We start from the raw sequence: 17325 nt of genomic DNA, 5'->3' as shown, positions 1-17325 counted from the left end.
CATACTCTGAAGTTACCCAGGAAGGGGTGTCCCTTACTTCAGAAGAAAGGGCGAAGGAAAGGCGAAGAGAGCCCATAGGGATATAACAGGATAATCCTTCCCTCCCGCACGCCTCTCTCTCCCTGCCCACCTACCGCCACAAGCACCAACCCAGCGAACACGCCCCGCCTCCTTCCGGCTTGTCGCGGCCGCCGCCGCCGTGTGCGCAATGACGTTTCAGTCTCCTGCGGACCCCGGAAGTGCAACTGGAACTTGTTCGGGGCGCGGATCCGGAGAGGGAAAGTCGTAACAACCGCACGAGGGAGTTCGGCTGGCGAGCTGGAAGGCCACGCCTCCTCCCGCCTCCCCCCACAGCCCTGTAGCTGGGGGCAGAGCTCAGGTAGGACCTGCGTTTGCCGGGTTGTGAGCTCCGGGGGGGGCAGGCCTGGGCCGGAATCAGAGGAAGAGGCTGGCCTTGGTTCGTCTCGGGTGGGGGTCGCTGGCGCCGCGTTTCCTGCGGACACTTCTGCCCTGTGTCCAGGACCCCGCTGATGGGCAGCTTACACCTGCCATTTCCACTTCCGAGGCGGGGCAGGACACGTGTGTTCCCTGGATGAGTCGCCTTACTCTTGGACGTTTGGGGTTCTGGGAGCCTGGAGACTGTAGCGTAATGGGCCTTTCTAAGCTTTCTCAGGTGGGGAGGTTTGGTGGTTCTCTGGTTGAAGATTTTTCTACGAAAATGATCATCACCTGCCAAACCTTTACCAGAAGACATTCGCTGTAGACAGAAGATGAAAGTGCAGTTATAAAATGCTCCCCAAACTTGTAACATGCATGGGCGCTGGTGGGACATTTCACTGGGATGAATTCTTAATTGAATACTTTTGACTTTTAAATAAAGTTAGGTATATTTTGGAGGCAGTCTTCTCTTTCCCTCATCCAGAGATTTAACATATTCTTCTAGTGCTCCAGAGTGTGTATTTGTTATGCCAAGTAATTGGTTACTTAATGTCTGGCTGTATTTATTGACAGTCTTGTTGCCTTTGTCTGTTTCCCCAAATCCTCTGAAAAGTTGCAGAGGGAAAATCCTTTGGTTTTCAGGCTAGCGAGTGCCTTGTACCGTTTATCAAAACAGGTGAAATGTGATGCAATCGACGGTATCTTTTTGTCTTAAAGCGGTGTTAGAGGTGTATTCTTCGTGCTTGTTTTTTATCCCTCATTGTGAGGGACAGATATACTGTATTCATTTGATGTATTTAGAAAATAAGCCAGGGAGCAGTTTTTTGACATACTGGTACCAGGCTTCTCTCTGACTCTTTAAGTGTTCCTTCCACTTAAGCCTAAACCGGGAATGCTCTGGAGGGCTTAGAAGCAGTGGCTGTTGTGTGAAGCTGGTAAATGGTAGAATAGCACCAATGCCAAGAGGGCAGCATGACCTATGAAACCGTAACCATGCACCCACTCATTCCATTAAAAGGTATTTATGGGCCATCTTCAGTGTGCCAGGTGGTATTATAGTTGCTGGGCTTCCAATAGTGAACAAAATGGGCGGTCTTTGTTCTGAAATTTACACTGTAGCGGATAGAGGAGGACAGTTAGCAAGTAGATATATCAGGTAGTGATAAGGGCTATGAAGAAAAATAAAGCACGTTGAGGGGAGAGAGAATGATGGCGGATGCTGTTTTAAATAGGGTGGTCAAAACCTGCCTCTCTGATAAGAGGACTTTTGAGTAGAGATCTGAATGAAATCAGAGAGTGAGCTCTGCAGGTATGTGGGTATGTGTTTTAGGCTAGGAAAAGGCCCTGAGGCAGGAATGTATTTGGTATATCTTGGAATAGCAAGGATATAGGCATGGAGGCGTCAGTGTTCAAAAATCTCAAGAATATTTACTCAGTGTTTTGTATGAGCCTGAGAGATCTTTTTTATTGACAGCCTGTTTTTCTCAGCTTTCCCAGGCAGACCTCTATGAGGATAATCTGATGTCTTCAGATACATAGAGATGTTTCCAAGCTTTTCATTAGTGCAAACAAAATTAAGCACTATTTACTCAGTTGAACATAACTTGAGCTGTCTGTTTTAGGGTCAGATTGGGTTTGTACAGTGGCCGTGGATAACTAAGTAGCAAGTGAAATAAGCTAACTTATGTCAACTTTACTTTTCATTTCTTTTTTTTTTAATTGTGGTAAAATATACATAACAAAATTAGTCATTTTAACCATTTTTAAATGTACATTTCAGTGGAATTAAGTACATTCACATTGTTATGCAGCTGTCACTACCATCCATTTCCAGATCTTTTCATCTTTCCCAACTGAAACTCCGTACCCATTAAACATTAACTCCCCATTCCCCTCTCTCCTCAGCACTGGGCGACCACTAGTCTACTTTCTCTATGAATTTTCTGTTTCTGCTCTAGATACGTCATATAAGTGGAATCATAATGACATTTGTCCTTTTGTCACTGGCTTATTTTGCTTAGCATAGTGTCTTCAAGGTTCATGTATGTTGTAGCATATGTTAAAATGTTCTTCCTTTTTAAGACTGAATAATATTCCATTGTATATATAGACTACAATTTGTTTATCCATTCATTTGTCTGTGAATGCTGGGGTTGCTTCCACCTTTGGGCTATTTTGAATAATGCTGCTATGAACATGAGTGTGCAGATATCTGTTTGAGTCTTCTGCTTTAATTTCTTTTGGTTATATACCCAGAAGTGGAAGTGCTGGATCATGTGTTAATTCTATGTTTATTTTTTTAAGTATTGACATATTATTAACAACAATGGCTACACTATTTTACATTCCTACTGGCAATGCATGGAGGCTCCATTTTCTCTGCATCGTCACCAACACTTCTCCACGTCCTCACCAAGCACATTTTCTCTCTTATTTTTTTTTTTTGAATAATAGCCATCCTAATGGGTGTGAAGTAGTATCTCAGTGGTTTTGACTTCCATACTGGTTGGTGATATTAAGCATTTTTTCATATGCTTTTTGGCCATATGTATATCTTCTTTGGAGCACTATTCATTTAAGATCTGATTTTTTTTTTTTTTTTTTGGCTGTGCCACATGACTTGTGGGATCTCAGTTCCCAGGGATTGAACCCGGGCCATGGCAGTGGAAGCCCAGAATCCTAACCACTAGACCACCAAGGAACTCCCCTTAAGGTCTGATCTTAATAGAAAATTTTGCAGGTTTTTTTGAGTAAATTTTTTAAGGGTTAAGAAAGCAGCCACCTTGTCTTCTGTTACTTTTTTAACCCTAAAATACTGTAGTTGTAAAAACTTAAATTGTCTATAGACCAAGTATCTGCAGTAACTCCAAACTTAGAAGTAAAAGAAACCATAAAGCATCTTTTGTAACAATGAATGAACCTCTGGGTATCAGACTGTGATGAAAAGAGTTCTGAAAAGCCAAAGATCATCCCCACCTGCTTTGATTCTTTTTTCTTTTTATTTAGAAGGAAAGGAGTGTATCATTTGGCTGACTGTGGCTGTGAAGTAGATCTCTTTTTTTCTGGTAGCTGAGAAGAGCAGGAAAAGAGAGAAAAATGTTGAAGAAACAGAAAAAGAAGTGTTAGCAGTTGGATGTAGCTAGATGGAGAATGGCAAAGGAGATCAGTAACAGTAATGGACCGTAAGCACCAGAACTGACAGCAGAAGAGGGGGACCTGGCAACAAAGTGACAGAGTAATATAGCTCTACAGATTGGAATGGGATGGGGGACAGGGTGAAAGTGCAAATCACCGGCTGTATCTCAGCATGTGGTTCTGAAGTCAGCCACCTGGCCTTAAGTGATTCAGTAAGACCTACTGTATACCAAGTAACATATGTCGGTTCATCTGGTTCAGCAGTTAGTATTTGGAGGGTGTGCAGTGTATACAGTCCTACAGAAGTAAACTAAGTTGTTCAGACCATGTATCACATCATTTCCAACCATAGAGTAATGAGGTTTGAGTAATTTAATGAGTAATGTGTAATTTAACAATGTTCAGCATTGTTAAGAAAAAATTTTTTACATTATCTGTTTAAGAGAGGAAGGAATTTTTTTATTCAGAATGGCTGATGACCCATTAGTGCAAGGTAACACATCTTTTTTTTTTTTTTAAACTATTGAATGTTTTGTACCCTATTGTTTATTAAATACTCTTTGGGTACTGCATTTAGCTAACTGTTCCAGTTATAAAGCTTATTTAAGTTGATTACTTTGCTTTGATTTAAAGTAGTGAATGAAAAATTGTACCACATTTTTGCTTATCACTCTTTGACAAATTAAAATTGATTAATTTGCTACAGATGAGGTAGCAGATGACTGACTTGCTTAACATTTTACAGCTAAGTTAAAGATAATTTAGAGGTAACAGTGCTGTGCTGCTTTCTCTGATATTGTATTCTTGTCTCCTTTTTTTTGAGAACAGTTCATTTTTGCAATATAGATACTGCAGTATAGATAACAGAGATAATTTTTACTGTAGGGAAAAACATCACTGTGAAGACAGATCATTGAAGCAAAGCATTTATTGTGTGTTCGTTTCCATTTCTTTATAGCAGATTGAATATTTTAAGCGTGGTCTAGGTTGATAATATACTTAGGGTTGATTTGCTCAGAGGTTAGAGAGGTGCTAATAAGACTAAGATTGTGGATTTGGGCCTTGTAAGGCCCTTTAATAGCTAATTAAGGGAATGATAGCAACTAATACCCAACATTGTAACTGCCAATGGCTGTGGGATGTGGCTACTATTCCTATCCTCTGCTAATCACATTGCCATTATCTGTGATAGGTATAAGAAAGCAACATGAAAGATACTATATGTGGCTCAACAGACACAGTATCTCTATTTAAAAAAGAATTTGGAGTTAATATCCAAGGTAATGAAGGAGTGTGATACCCTTTTCATTTACAAAGCATAGCTTAGTTTTGTGTGCTTTGTTTAGAACATGGAACAAGCTAGAATTGTGACCAAGATTATAACTCGAGGTGATGCAGTTTAAGAAGTTGAAAAGTTTGATTAATTGATAGGTGAGATGCTCTCTTGATTTGAATTACCCCATTCTTCTTGATATCATCGTTTTTGTCTGTACTATGGAAATGACTCTGTTACTAACTCAAGTAGTTCGGGAATTAATCAATCATCTTGGTCCATTTGGTTTAATACCCTTTAATGTAGTTGGAGTATTTATCTTAAATGGTAATATCCAGGAATTGGTTGGGTGGCAGAGAGGAGAGGAAGGATCAGATCAGGAGGTAAAGGAAGTATTGGCAGAAAAGAAAGGGGGTTTGTCAACAAGTGTTAGCTGAATGGGGATTGGGCACTGGTCTCGAAAGAGATGGGGAGAAGGGAGGGATAAAGGAACAGGGAAGGGCCCAAGATCTACATGAACTGAAATATGAGGCAAGGAAAACAAGACAATAGTTAGGCAGGGTCTCAGTTGTCTGAATCAGTAAAAGATGGATACCTAGTCATAAGGCAGTCTGGACCCCATACTTGAGGATCTTATGTGCTGGTTGGGGTGTCTGCTATAAAGACAAGACTTCAGCAAAATTTTTTGTATTATGATAGAAGTATGTATAGGATGGTATGGGAGAGGCACAATGCCTTACCTGGGGTTATTGAAAGGCTTTGTGGAGAAAATGATACCTAAGTTGAAAACTTAAGGATGAGTCATTTAAAAATAAAGTGGATGGGCTGCCCTGGTGGCGCAGTGGTTGAGAATCTGCCTGCCAATGCAGGGGGCACGGGTTCAAGCCCTGGTCTGGGAGGATCCCACATGCCGCGGAGCATCTAGGCCTGTGAGCCACAACTACTGAGCCTGCGCGTCTGGAGCCTGTGCTCCGCCACAAGAGAGGCCGCGATAGTGAGAGGCCCGCGCACCACGATGAAGAGTGGCCCCCGCTTGTCGCAACTAGAGAAAGCCCTCACACAGAAACGAAGACCCAACACAGCCAAAAATACATAAATAAATACATAAATTTAAAGTGATAAATCTAAGAGATTTAAAAAAATAAATAAAGTGGAAAGGGTTTCTAGACAGAAGAAATAGCTCTCAGCAGTCTGGTATTTGTAAAACACTAAAAGGAATTTGCAACTACTAGAGCAGAAAGTTTGATTGTAATGAGAGATGGAGTTGGAGAAAGAGATAGGAACCAAGTCATGGGGGGAGGGGCAGAGGATGTGAGGAGAATGTTGTATAGTTTGATAAGGGGCCTGGACTTGCCTCTAGGCAATAGGAACTATTGACTGGTTTCTCTTGTCTCCTGTATGGTAAAGGATTTAACCTTGCCCCAAAAGAGGTCTGCCCTTTGCCCTCAGCTTCTGGATGGTAATCTCTAGTATTTTTGTTTTCCTTGGAGCTTTGGGTCACATCGTCTAACAGTGTGATTTAGGGTAGAGGCTGCCCGTAGCCAGATAGACTATATGACTTAGGGTAGGGGCTTTGGGTCCCTTGGTATCAGTTGACCGGGAAACTGAGATCAACCATGTGGGCAGTCATTCAGTCGTGCCTGTGTAATGGAGCCCCAATAAAACTCTGAACACCATGTCTCCTGTTAGCTTTCCAGGTTGACAATAGTCTGTGCATATTATGACATATAGTTAGCAAGAGAACAACATGTCCATAACTTCACAGAGAGAGGACATCAGCAGCTCTATGTTTGGTACTCTCCTGAACTTTGTCCGATATGCTTTTTCCCTTCCTTGGTGTTAATCTGTATTAATTTTCCTGTGGTAAACTATAATCATGAGTATAACAGTTTTCAGTGACTTCTTTGGGTCTTCCTAGTGAATTATCAAGCCTGACAGGGCTTTGGGAGTCCTTTGAACTTGTAATTGGCTTAGAAGTGGAGGTTATCTCTTGTGCTGACTGTGCCATCTAACTGTGTAGTTGTCCAAAACCTTTCACATCTCCTTTCTCTGCTTCTTCCTTCCTCTGATTAGGGATAAGAATGGCTTTAGCATTTGAAAGCAGGGCCAAGTGAACTGATGATGTTGAAGCACCCTATCTTCTAAGATTGAGGCTGTTTGGAAAAGTATCAAGAATGTTATAACACAAATGTTGCTACACATGATGTTATCCCTTGATACTTTCTAATTGCTGTGGACTCAGTTGCATTCTCTCAAAATTCGTATGTTGAAGCCCTAACCCCCCAAAAGTAATTAAGGTTAAATGAGGTCATATGGGTGGGACCTTGATCTGATAGGATTGGTGTCTTTCTATGAAGAGACACCTGAGATCGCACTTGATTTCCCTCTCTGTCATGTTAGGACACAGCAACAAGGTGACTGTCTAAAAGCCAAGAAGAAAGTTCTCACCAAAATCCAACCCTACCAGACCTTGATCTGAGATTTCTAGCCTTCAGAACTGTGAGAAAATAAAGTTCTGTTGTGTGAGCCACGCCAGTATTTTGTTATGGCAGCTGGAGCAGACTAATACACCAGTTCATGACTGATCTTTTCTTTTTCTTAATCAGCGGTTGGGTTCCGTGTGCTCTAGTGGAAGAATGTTAAGAGTTCGATGAACTCAGTTTCCCATAGACCCACTTTAAAGTTGAATCATCTGAAATTGTTCAAAAACTTGAAAGAAAGAAAGGCCTCAAAGAGGACTTTTAGATTATATACCATCTAAAGTGATTGAGCAAAAAAGTTGGTACATGGAAGTAGAAGAAAGGAAGAAGGAAAAATGGAATGAAAAATGATAGGTGGTAGGGTCTTTCCTGTAGGTTGGATTCTGGCCTGAACTTTATACAGGATGGCTCTAGGTTTGGTTCTAGGATCCAACAAAGTTGGTTTTACTGGAGACCATTTTGGACCTCTTTCGTCCACCATCAAAGCATTTTTGATCTGTAGCCTGTTCTTTTAGGGTCTTTTCCTACTTTTTTCTAGGTGACTAATATGATAAAATCAATTCATGCTAATGTATTTCACAGGTAATTGTAAGAGTATTATTGTTTATAGGTAATATTTCATTATTTTGAAACAGTGTGAGTGATTTAATGGTGAAATTTAATCTGCATTAGGAACACTGCAAGTACTTCTAAGAAACTAGATGGCTCCATTTTATCATTGAAAACATCCTAGCATCATACAGATTAGTTTCACTTCCCTAAAAAATCCTCTCTATTATGCATATTCAGCCATCCTTCCTCCGTAACCCCTGGCAACCACTGATCTTTTTAGTCTCCATAGTTTTCCCTTTTCCAGAATATCATATAGTTGGAATCATACAGTATGCAGGCCTTTGCTGGTTGGCTTCTTTCACTTAGTAATATACTTTTAAGTTTCTTCCCTGTCTTTTCATGACTTGATAGCTTTTTTTTTTTTTTGAGTGCTGCTGAATAATATTCTTTTGTATGGATGTACCACAATTGATTTATTCATTCACCTACTGAAGGACACCTTTGTTGTTTCTAAGCTTGGCAGTAATGAATAAAGTTGCTATTAATATCTGTATGCAGATTTTTGTGTGGACATAAGTTGTCAGCTAATTTGGGTAAGTACCAAGGAGCATGATCCTGGATCATATGGTGAGAATATGTTCAATTTTGGAAGAAACTGCCAAATTGTCTTCCAACATAGCTGTATCATTTTGCATTCTCACCAACAATGAATGAGAGTTCTTGTTGCTCCATATCCTTGCCAGCATTTGGTGTTGTCAGTGTTAAGGATTTTAGCCATTCAGATAGGTGTGTAGTGGTATCCCATTGTTGTTTTAATATGCAATTCCTTAATGACATGATGTTGAACATCTTTTTGTAAGCTTATTTTCCATCTGTATATCTTCTTTGGTGAGGTGTCTGTTCAGGTCTTTTGCCCATTTTTTAATTGGGTTGTTTTCTTATTGTTGAGCTTTAAGAGTTCTTCATATATATTGAATAAGATACCTTTATTAGATATGTCTTTTGAAAATATTTTCTCTCAGTCTCTGGCTTTTTTCATTCCCTTGACAGTATCTTTTACAGAGAAAGTCGTGGCTCCTCTTTGTTTAACAGTCCTTTTATTAGTTTATTTCTGGCTTCTCATGTTTTACTGTTAGCAGCAAAAAGAACCAGGTGGCACATTCAGCACTCTAGTTGGAAATCTCCTTGTTAGATCAACCACTTCATGAGGTACATTTTCTACTTTCCATATAATTCCATGGGATACTGAAATTGCTGCCACTACATAACAACCCCTTCCTCGAGTTTCCAATAACTTACTTTGCTTTCTTGCAGGTCCTCACCCACAGCCTTATCAAAGACCATGGGGCGTCTATTAACAGATTCTTCGGGCTGCTGTAGGCTTTCTCTAACACTCTTTTCAGAGCCCTCTGCCTGGTTCCTCAAGCCATTCTTGAGCTTTTTGGTATGGCAGCATTCCACTTCCAGGTACCAGTTGGTTTCTACTGCTGCCCTAAAAGTAGTTGCAGTACTTAGGTTTCTGTAAAACAAATCACGTGGTTGACCAAATTACAGCACAACTTGAATTCGCAATCCTAAAGGAAGGATTGGGACCTTGAGAATTGGGATGGGTACATATAGGCAGTTTCTGGTGAAGCTAGACACCTTGGATCTCTAAATTCTCTTGAACCTTCTTTGCCAATAGAAGCAACCCTTCTACTCCTTCCCAGGAGGCCTGTCTCCCCTGGTCTAAAGAACCTGTAATGGCCTCCCATGAGTTGCCCACAATGGATTGCTGATCTTCCTCTTTTCTTATTCCAACCACCTTCCCTTGCTTCTAGACCTATAACCAAACTTGAGTCCAAACAGACCCCAGAGGGTGAGGTAAAAAGTTTGCACGAAGATGTGTGTGATTTTCGTCAGTTTATATCAATAGAAATCAGGGAATTGTGTGTGGGAATGGATTCTAAGAATGTGGAATCAGGTTAAAGGAATATACAGTTGGGTCAGGCAGTGGTGGGGCTGGTGGTGGCAGTGGTTATGGTGATGTCAGCGAATCCTGTAAGGATTATGTTATTAAGAGGATATTCTAAGTTAGAAAATGAGTGATAATGGGGACCTAAATTAAGACAACAGTGTTGGGGATCCGAAAGAAGGAAGTGATGCTCCTTGTTCCTTTGGTACATTATGCGTAATGTTTTAGCACTTGCAATTTTATTAGTTAATGGCCTCTCTCACTGGACCAAGCTATTCAGTTGCTAGGACCATTTTTTTTTGTAACAGCATGAGAAGCAGCAAACATTATATGCCAGGTATTGTTCTAAGAACATAAAATACATTAGTTCAGGGCTTCCCTGGTGGCGCAGTGGTTAAGAATCCGCCTGCCAATGCAGGGGACACGGGTTCGAGCCCTGGTCCAGGAAGATCCCACATGCCGCGGAGCAACTAAGCCCATGCGCCACAACTACTGAGCCTGTGCTCTAGAGCCCGCGAGCCACAACTACTGAGCCCGCGTGCTGCAACTACTGAAGCCTGCACGCCTAGAGCCCGTGCTCCGCAACAAGAGAAGCCACTGCAATGAGGAGCCCGTGCACCGCAACGAAGAGTAGCTGCCGCTCATTGCAACTAGAGAAAGCCTGTGCGCAGCAACGAAGACCCAGCACAGCCAAAAATAAAAATAAATAAAATAAATAAATTTATTTAAAAAAAATACATTAGTTCATTTGATCCCCACAGCTATCCTTTAAGTAGGTAGTAATGTTAAGTGCATTTTTTAGATGTGGAGACAAGGTTACAGTATTGAGGGTCTCCAGGACCGCCCTTAGGTTTGATGATTTGCTGGAAGTACTCCCAGAACTCAGAAAAGCTATTAAATTCACAGTTTCAGTCTACTACAGTGCAAGGATACAGATTAAAAACAGCAAATGGAAAAAGCACATAGGAAGCACATAGGGCTGAGTCCAGGAGAAACTAGGTATTAGCTTCCACTTGTCCTCTCTCAAAAGTCATACAGAAAGTGCTTAATTCTCCCAGCAACAGTGTGTGACAACAAGTGCAAAGTGTTAGCAACCAAGGACACTCCCCTGAGCCTTGGTGTCCTGAGTGTTTTTAGAGTGTCAGTCACATAGGCATGGAGTGCCCCCATGACCAACTCAATCTCCAGCCCCCGCAGAGATCAAACTGATACAGCATGCCACAGGATCCAGGTGAATAAAAACATGCATTCACCATAAATCATATGGTTAGTATAAACTGTATGGCATGGCCCAAGGCCTCAGGCGTATGGAGATACTATTATCAGGCATGATATTCCAAGGACCTATAGGTTATCTCCCAGAAGCCAGTCAAGGGCCAGTCCTTTCTATAGAATATACAGATTTTGGACATCCCAAGCCTTCTGAGTTAACCTTTCACTGCACACCTGGAGGTTAAGTACCTTGCCCTAGGTGTTACATAGAATAAATGGCAGAGTTAAAATTTAAGCGCAGGCATTCTGGCCCCAGTGTCAGTTGTCTTAACCATATATTCTACTGCCTTTTGGCATCGCTTCTGTCAAACACAGAATCTGATATGTTTGAGGCATTTAAGAAATTTTTATTATGCGAATGAATGAAGGAATGATAGGAAACTGTAGGTCTGCTGATTCAATAAAGGTCATTAGTTTTAAAGCTTTTGCATGAAATACCACATGTCCATATCTACTCCCCAGCTCTCTAAAATCTACGTAAGTTATTAGACACTCATTGAAGTTCAGCTTAAGTTTCTTTTTTGCTCTCTTCATGTGTGTATATATTGCTCAGTTGACTTGAGTAGTAGGATTAGAAGTCTAATTATTTCTAATGTGTTAAGAAAGTATATGACTGCTTGAAATTTCAATATTTAGAGCTATTTTTCTGGTTGACAGTCTTATGAATTCTTCAATAGCAGTTATAATTATAGTCAAAGCTAAATACTTGTGATATTTAGGTTATTTTTCTATTTGTGTGTATTTGCTAATTTCTCTTAGAATAAATAATAAGGTTTGGCTGAAATGTAGCAATAATCCCTCCTCAAGTAATAGTTTATATATTTGTCATACTTTTTTCTAACCACAGGATATATCATTCTCCATGGAATGAGTACTACCGTAACATGTAAAGATTTTAGGGAAATAGAATAAATCATGCCAATTACCATCTATTTTAACATTTAAAAAGTCTCTCCACCTTTATCTGTTGTAGCTTTAAGGTATAATTGAAGAGCAATAAATTGTACATATTTATATAATTTGATGTTTTAGCATACTTCCTTGAAACTCTCATCACAGTCAAGATAAGGAATATTTCCGTCGCCCCCAAATGTTTTCTTCTGCCATTTTTCATTGGTCATTTGTATGTCTTCTCTCAAGAGGTAGCTGTTTAAATCTTTTGCCTACTTTTAAATTTGCTTGTCTTATTATTGAGTTGTAAGAGTTTTTTAAAAAATATAATCTGTATAAGTTTTTTTTGTGTGTGTGTGTCTTCCAAATATTTTCTCCATTCTGTGGCTTCTTTTTCATTTTCTTAATGTTATTTTTTGAAAAGCAAACATTTTTAATTTTAATGAGGCACAGATTATCAATTTTTATACTTTTATGATTTGTGGGGTTTTTTTTTATTGTTGTTCTGAGAAAACTGCCTGCTCTAAGGTTCCAAAGATTTTCTCCTGTGTTTTCTTCTAAATTTTTATAATTTTAGGTGTTATATTCATGTCCGTGATCTATGTTGAGTCAGTTTTTATGTATGATGTGAGGTAAAAGTTGGTTTTTATCTTTTCCAAACAGATAATTCATTTGAATCAACACCATTTATTGAAGACTTTTCTTCTGTTGAATAGACTAGCACCTTTGTTGGAAATCAACTGACTTCCAGTGTGTTGGTCTATTTTTAGACTCTATTCTGTTTCATTGATGTATATGTCTATCTTTATATTAATTCCAAACTGTTTTGATTACTGTAGCTTTATGTTAAGTCTTGAAATTAGGTAAGGTACATCTTCCACTTTGTTCTGCTAGAAATTTGCTTTGGTTATTCTAAATCTTTTGCATTTCTATATGAACTTCAGAATTAGCTTGCCAATATCTGCAAAATAGCCTGTTGTGATTCTGATTGGGATTGTGCTGAATCTATAAATCAATCTGGGGAGAAATGTCATCATAAAAATACTGAATTTTCTAATCCATGAAAATGGTATTTCTTTCCTTTTATTTAGGTTGTCTTTGATTTCTCTCAGCAAAATAGTTTTTAGTGTAGCAGTCTCGGATAGCTTTTATTAGATTTACTTTTAGGTATTTTATGTTTTTTGGCACCACTGAAATGAAATTTCTTTCAAATTTTCTGATTGTTCTTGACATTTATATGTATATGTTTATATAAATAATGTTGCTTTTTATATAATTACCTTGTAGTCTCTCACCACGTTAAATTTATTTATTAGCAATAGTAGTTGTTTTGTAGTTTCTCTAGGATTTTCTATGTAAACAGTCATATAAATGCAATCAGGCATAATTTAGCTTCTAATCTCTATCCTTTTTTTTTTCCTTAGCTAAGTATATTGACTTAAGCATCATGTGTGGGGCAGGCAGGTTACCCATGTGTCCAAAGTTCACTTTGTAATAAACTTATGAACAAAGCCAATCAAATACTACATTTTATTTATCAACAACTTTTCTACATTAACCTTTCTCAGTTCACTTAATGATAAGAATGGGTATTCATAAGTTAATGGACAAAGCCAATCAAATACTGCATTTTATGTACCCTATACATGTTTAATTTTGTTAATCCACTTAATGGTGAAAGTGGGCATTCTTACCTTGTTACTGATCTGAGGGAGAAAGAATTCAGTTTTTCAACATTTTTAATTCTGCACTCATTACTCAATGCTTTTGCAGTCATAACTCTTCTCTAGGCTGATAATTTGTCTTCTCTCAGGGAAGACACTCATCTGGCTTAGAAAACTTTGAGTTGCATATGTTCCCCCTTTTTGACACCAGGTATGATTTGATAGGTAACTGCCCACGTGGTATTGTAGTAGCTATAAAGCATTTAAATTCAATGGAGAATTAAGATGTGGATAGGGTAGATAACATGGTATTTGATTTATTTTGTTCATTAATTTATTATACTGTGAACTTTGGAAGACACTGATTGTCTGTCTGCCCTATATATTATGCTTAAGACATCATAGATTGCTGAGAAGAGCCAGAGGGTTTTATATTCTAACTTGTAGTTGTTTGCACTTAGTTCTGCACTCCTGGAACTGACCTTTCATATTTTTTAGTGAGAAATGCTTAGGGTGTAGAAGGAACACCATCCTCATTTCTTACTACTTTTTAGTCCATGATTTTCCCACTCTCTTCTATTTACCTGGCATTGCATTCCAAGTGACTGGAATGGAAAATCAGTGTTGAAAATGTCAGAATTTGTTGCACTCAGATGTTTATATACTGTTTAATGTGGCTTGAAATCTTGTGGTTCTTCTCTTTCCCATTTATGAGCTAGTTTGCCAGTGTCTGTCACATATTTAAAATCTGTGTAAATAAAACAGTTGGGATTGTTTACATATTGACTTTAAGGTGAAAATTACAGTGATATTTGAGGGAGAATGCCTTTTCTTTCTTCTGTTGCTGCCCTCTTCATTGAGAAGTTTCTCATTTGATCAGTCTTGTACTTTTATTGGGCCATATGACTTTTAAAATATCATATATGCTTTATATTTTCCATGTAGTTGTTTATTCAGCCCTAATGTTTATTGGTCTACTATGCATTTCAGAAGATTCTGAAATCCTAAAATTAGTTTGAAACTTAGAAAAAGATAGGAAGGTCTGCCTGTGTCTCAAACCTACACCACATATTGAACCCAGCTTTACCAAAGCCCTAAACTATTGTATTAGGCACTGACCAAACCAATAATGAAGTGATACTGTGTTTCCTTAGGGCTATTATTTTCAGTGTGTATTGCTTCCATTTGAATGAGGACCTGACTATATATATTATGTAAACCGTATGCTTCTATATGACTTTTGTTCCTACTGTCTATTAGTTCTTTTAATAACTTTTTAAAAAATTAATTGATTTTTGGCTGCGTTGGGTCTTTGTTACTGTGCGCGGGCTTTCTCTCGTTGGGAGAGCGGGGGCTAATCTTCGTTGAGGTGCGCGGGCTTCTCATTGCGGTGGCTTCTCTTGTTGCCGAGCACCGGCTCTAGGCATGCAGGCTCAGTAGTTGTGGCTCGCGGGCTCTAGAGCGCAGGCTCAGTAGTTGTGGCACATGGGCTTAGTTGCTCCTTGGCATGTGGGATCTTCCTGGACCAGGGCTTGAACCCGTGTCCCCTGCATTGGCAGGTGGATTCTTAACCACTGTGCCACCAGGGAAGTCCCATATTGGTTCTTTCTGAATAAGACCTTGACTATATCATCTAAATCCAACCGTATCCTCTAGTAGTATCAATATTTTTTATTTAAGTAATCTAGATTAGCTAATAGGTTTCATTTGAAAGAATGTCATTTAGTGTTACTTATTTACTACAATTGTGTAAATACAGTTTCAAAAATAAAGGACTCATTTTTAAAATGTATTTATTTGTTTGTTTGTTTAATTTCTGGCCACACTGCACAGCTTGTCGGATCTTAGTTCCCCGACCAGGGATTGAACCCACGCCCTTGGCAGTGAAAGCACAGAGTCCTAACCACTGGACCGCCAGGGAATTCCCAAGGACTCATTTTTGCATTAATTATCCTTCCTCTGTCCATTTCTTGGGAATGTTATTTGCTTTAATAGGCTTTGATCATTTTATAAACAGGCCCTGTTTAAGTCAACATTAATGAGCCCATAATGTGTAAGACATGTCAGGATGAGGAAAACAGCCCTTATCCTCAGAGAGGTGATATGACCTGTATACAGCTGACCATAATATAAAATACAAAGAGGTAAATTTCGTGATGTACTTAGGGAGCACACTATTTGAGGAAAATATTTCCAGAATAGTAATTAATGAATGAGAAATGTTTCAGAGTAGAAATGTTTTATGTCTTAAGTTTAAATTTCATTTTTTAAATTAAGCAGTAAATTTTCTTATGAAAACATGGAAAAAAAATCTTAGCAAAATTGAGTTACACACTTTAGTTAAGATTACTCTAAAAATAAGAAAAAAATTCTTCCTTAGAGAGTCTTAGGCTGTAAACATGAAATGTATTTCTCTCAGAGCCCAACTACCTTTTGTTTTGTCTAAATGTTGACCTGATAGGAATTGCAGCACAATTTTCAAATCGATGGTCATTTATATCTGTTTTAGTTAATTCAGCCTTGAAATATAACGCATATATTCACCTACAGAATTACGGAACTGTTGGTTACCTTACTTATTGAGATGTATTACTGCCTAAGACTTGTTTTCAGTTTCTGCAAAACATTCGAGTGAGGTTGTCTTTTTCTAGACATTCCATAATTACAAAACTTTAGTTTTTGGTTTATTGTTGGAAAATGAATACATTTAGCATTTTTCCAATTACTGTTTTCTACTCATTTTTAAAGGCATATGAATATTAGCTATATCTAAAAATTAAAATATATAAATGAAGGACCAACTATTTACTTCATAAAAGTAAAAAATTAAAACTATACTACAGAGGTCCTGAAATAGTGAATTTCCATGTAAATTTAAAATATAAATAAACTTTTGGCATAAGTGTTTGAATTATACTCTTCATATTTGTTATTACCAATTTATTTTTTGAAACCGTTTTCTTAGTTTAGGTGTTCCCTATTCAATAGACTATCTGTCAGATGAAGAATCTCTATGCGCCTCAGAGTTTACACCTCATTTCTTGCTTTTTCTTCTGAATGGTTCTTATTCAGAACTGACAGTTTTGTTGGCTCACTGATTAAATCACAGTAGGATTCTTGAGTTTAAGAAGTCAACTCCAAAATATTGATTGTTAAGCAATCATTTTAAAAAGGGAAGTGATGTTAGGTTTGGAATTGTTTCAGGGCTTTATACAAGCCTGGTGTCTATTGTTTAGTAGATAACCATTAATAAAATAGAGACTGGAATTGTGAAAGAGCCCACTTCTATGCCTTTCCAGTTCTATGATTTTATGTTTTGAATCTTTATTTAAACTTGTCTTAAATAATATCCTTAGGCTTAGTGGTCTGTAAAGGGCCAGCCCTGGAGGCTTGCAGCTTACTTTGGGATCCTTGTAATATGTGTGTGTGTGTGTGTGTGTGTGTGTGTGTGTAAAACCAGGTTTACATGAATGAATAATAAAATATATGAATATTTTCATTAAGAGCAAAACCAAACCCATCAACCACATGAAGAGCAATGCCACAAGTTTACAGAAGCTCTGCCAACTTATGAATAGTTGGATTTCAGGTGGTTACTTAGGGACTAAGTAGTGCCTGAGGTCTTATAGCAAATTTGTGGATAATATTTCAAATGAACAAAATACA

At 38.5% G+C, this 17325-nt stretch overlaps 1 protein-coding gene across 11 annotated transcripts in view; it reads left to right on the top strand.

Annotated features, from left to right (window-relative positions):
- The first annotated feature begins 223 nt into the window (after positions 1-223).
- ARB2A (ARB2 cotranscriptional regulator A) overlaps positions 224-17325 on the top strand; it is a 430201-nt gene continuing 413099 nt past the window's right edge. For 10 of the 11 annotated variants that reach the window (XM_082378256.1, XM_082378263.1, XM_082378253.1 and 7 more), the window contains exon 1: positions 240-379. The gene's annotated coding sequence lies outside the window, so the exon portion shown is untranslated. Of the gene's footprint in view, positions 380-17325 lie in introns of all 11 variants that reach the window. The other variant, XM_082378255.1, reaches the window with a different exon arrangement.

Source organism: Balaenoptera borealis, assembly GCF_965194805.1.
Source record: "Balaenoptera borealis genome assembly, chromosome: 2".
Classification (NCBI taxonomy): Eukaryota; Metazoa; Chordata; class Mammalia; order Artiodactyla; family Balaenopteridae; genus Balaenoptera; species Balaenoptera borealis.
This window is presented reverse-complemented; position numbering and strand designations above follow the sequence as displayed.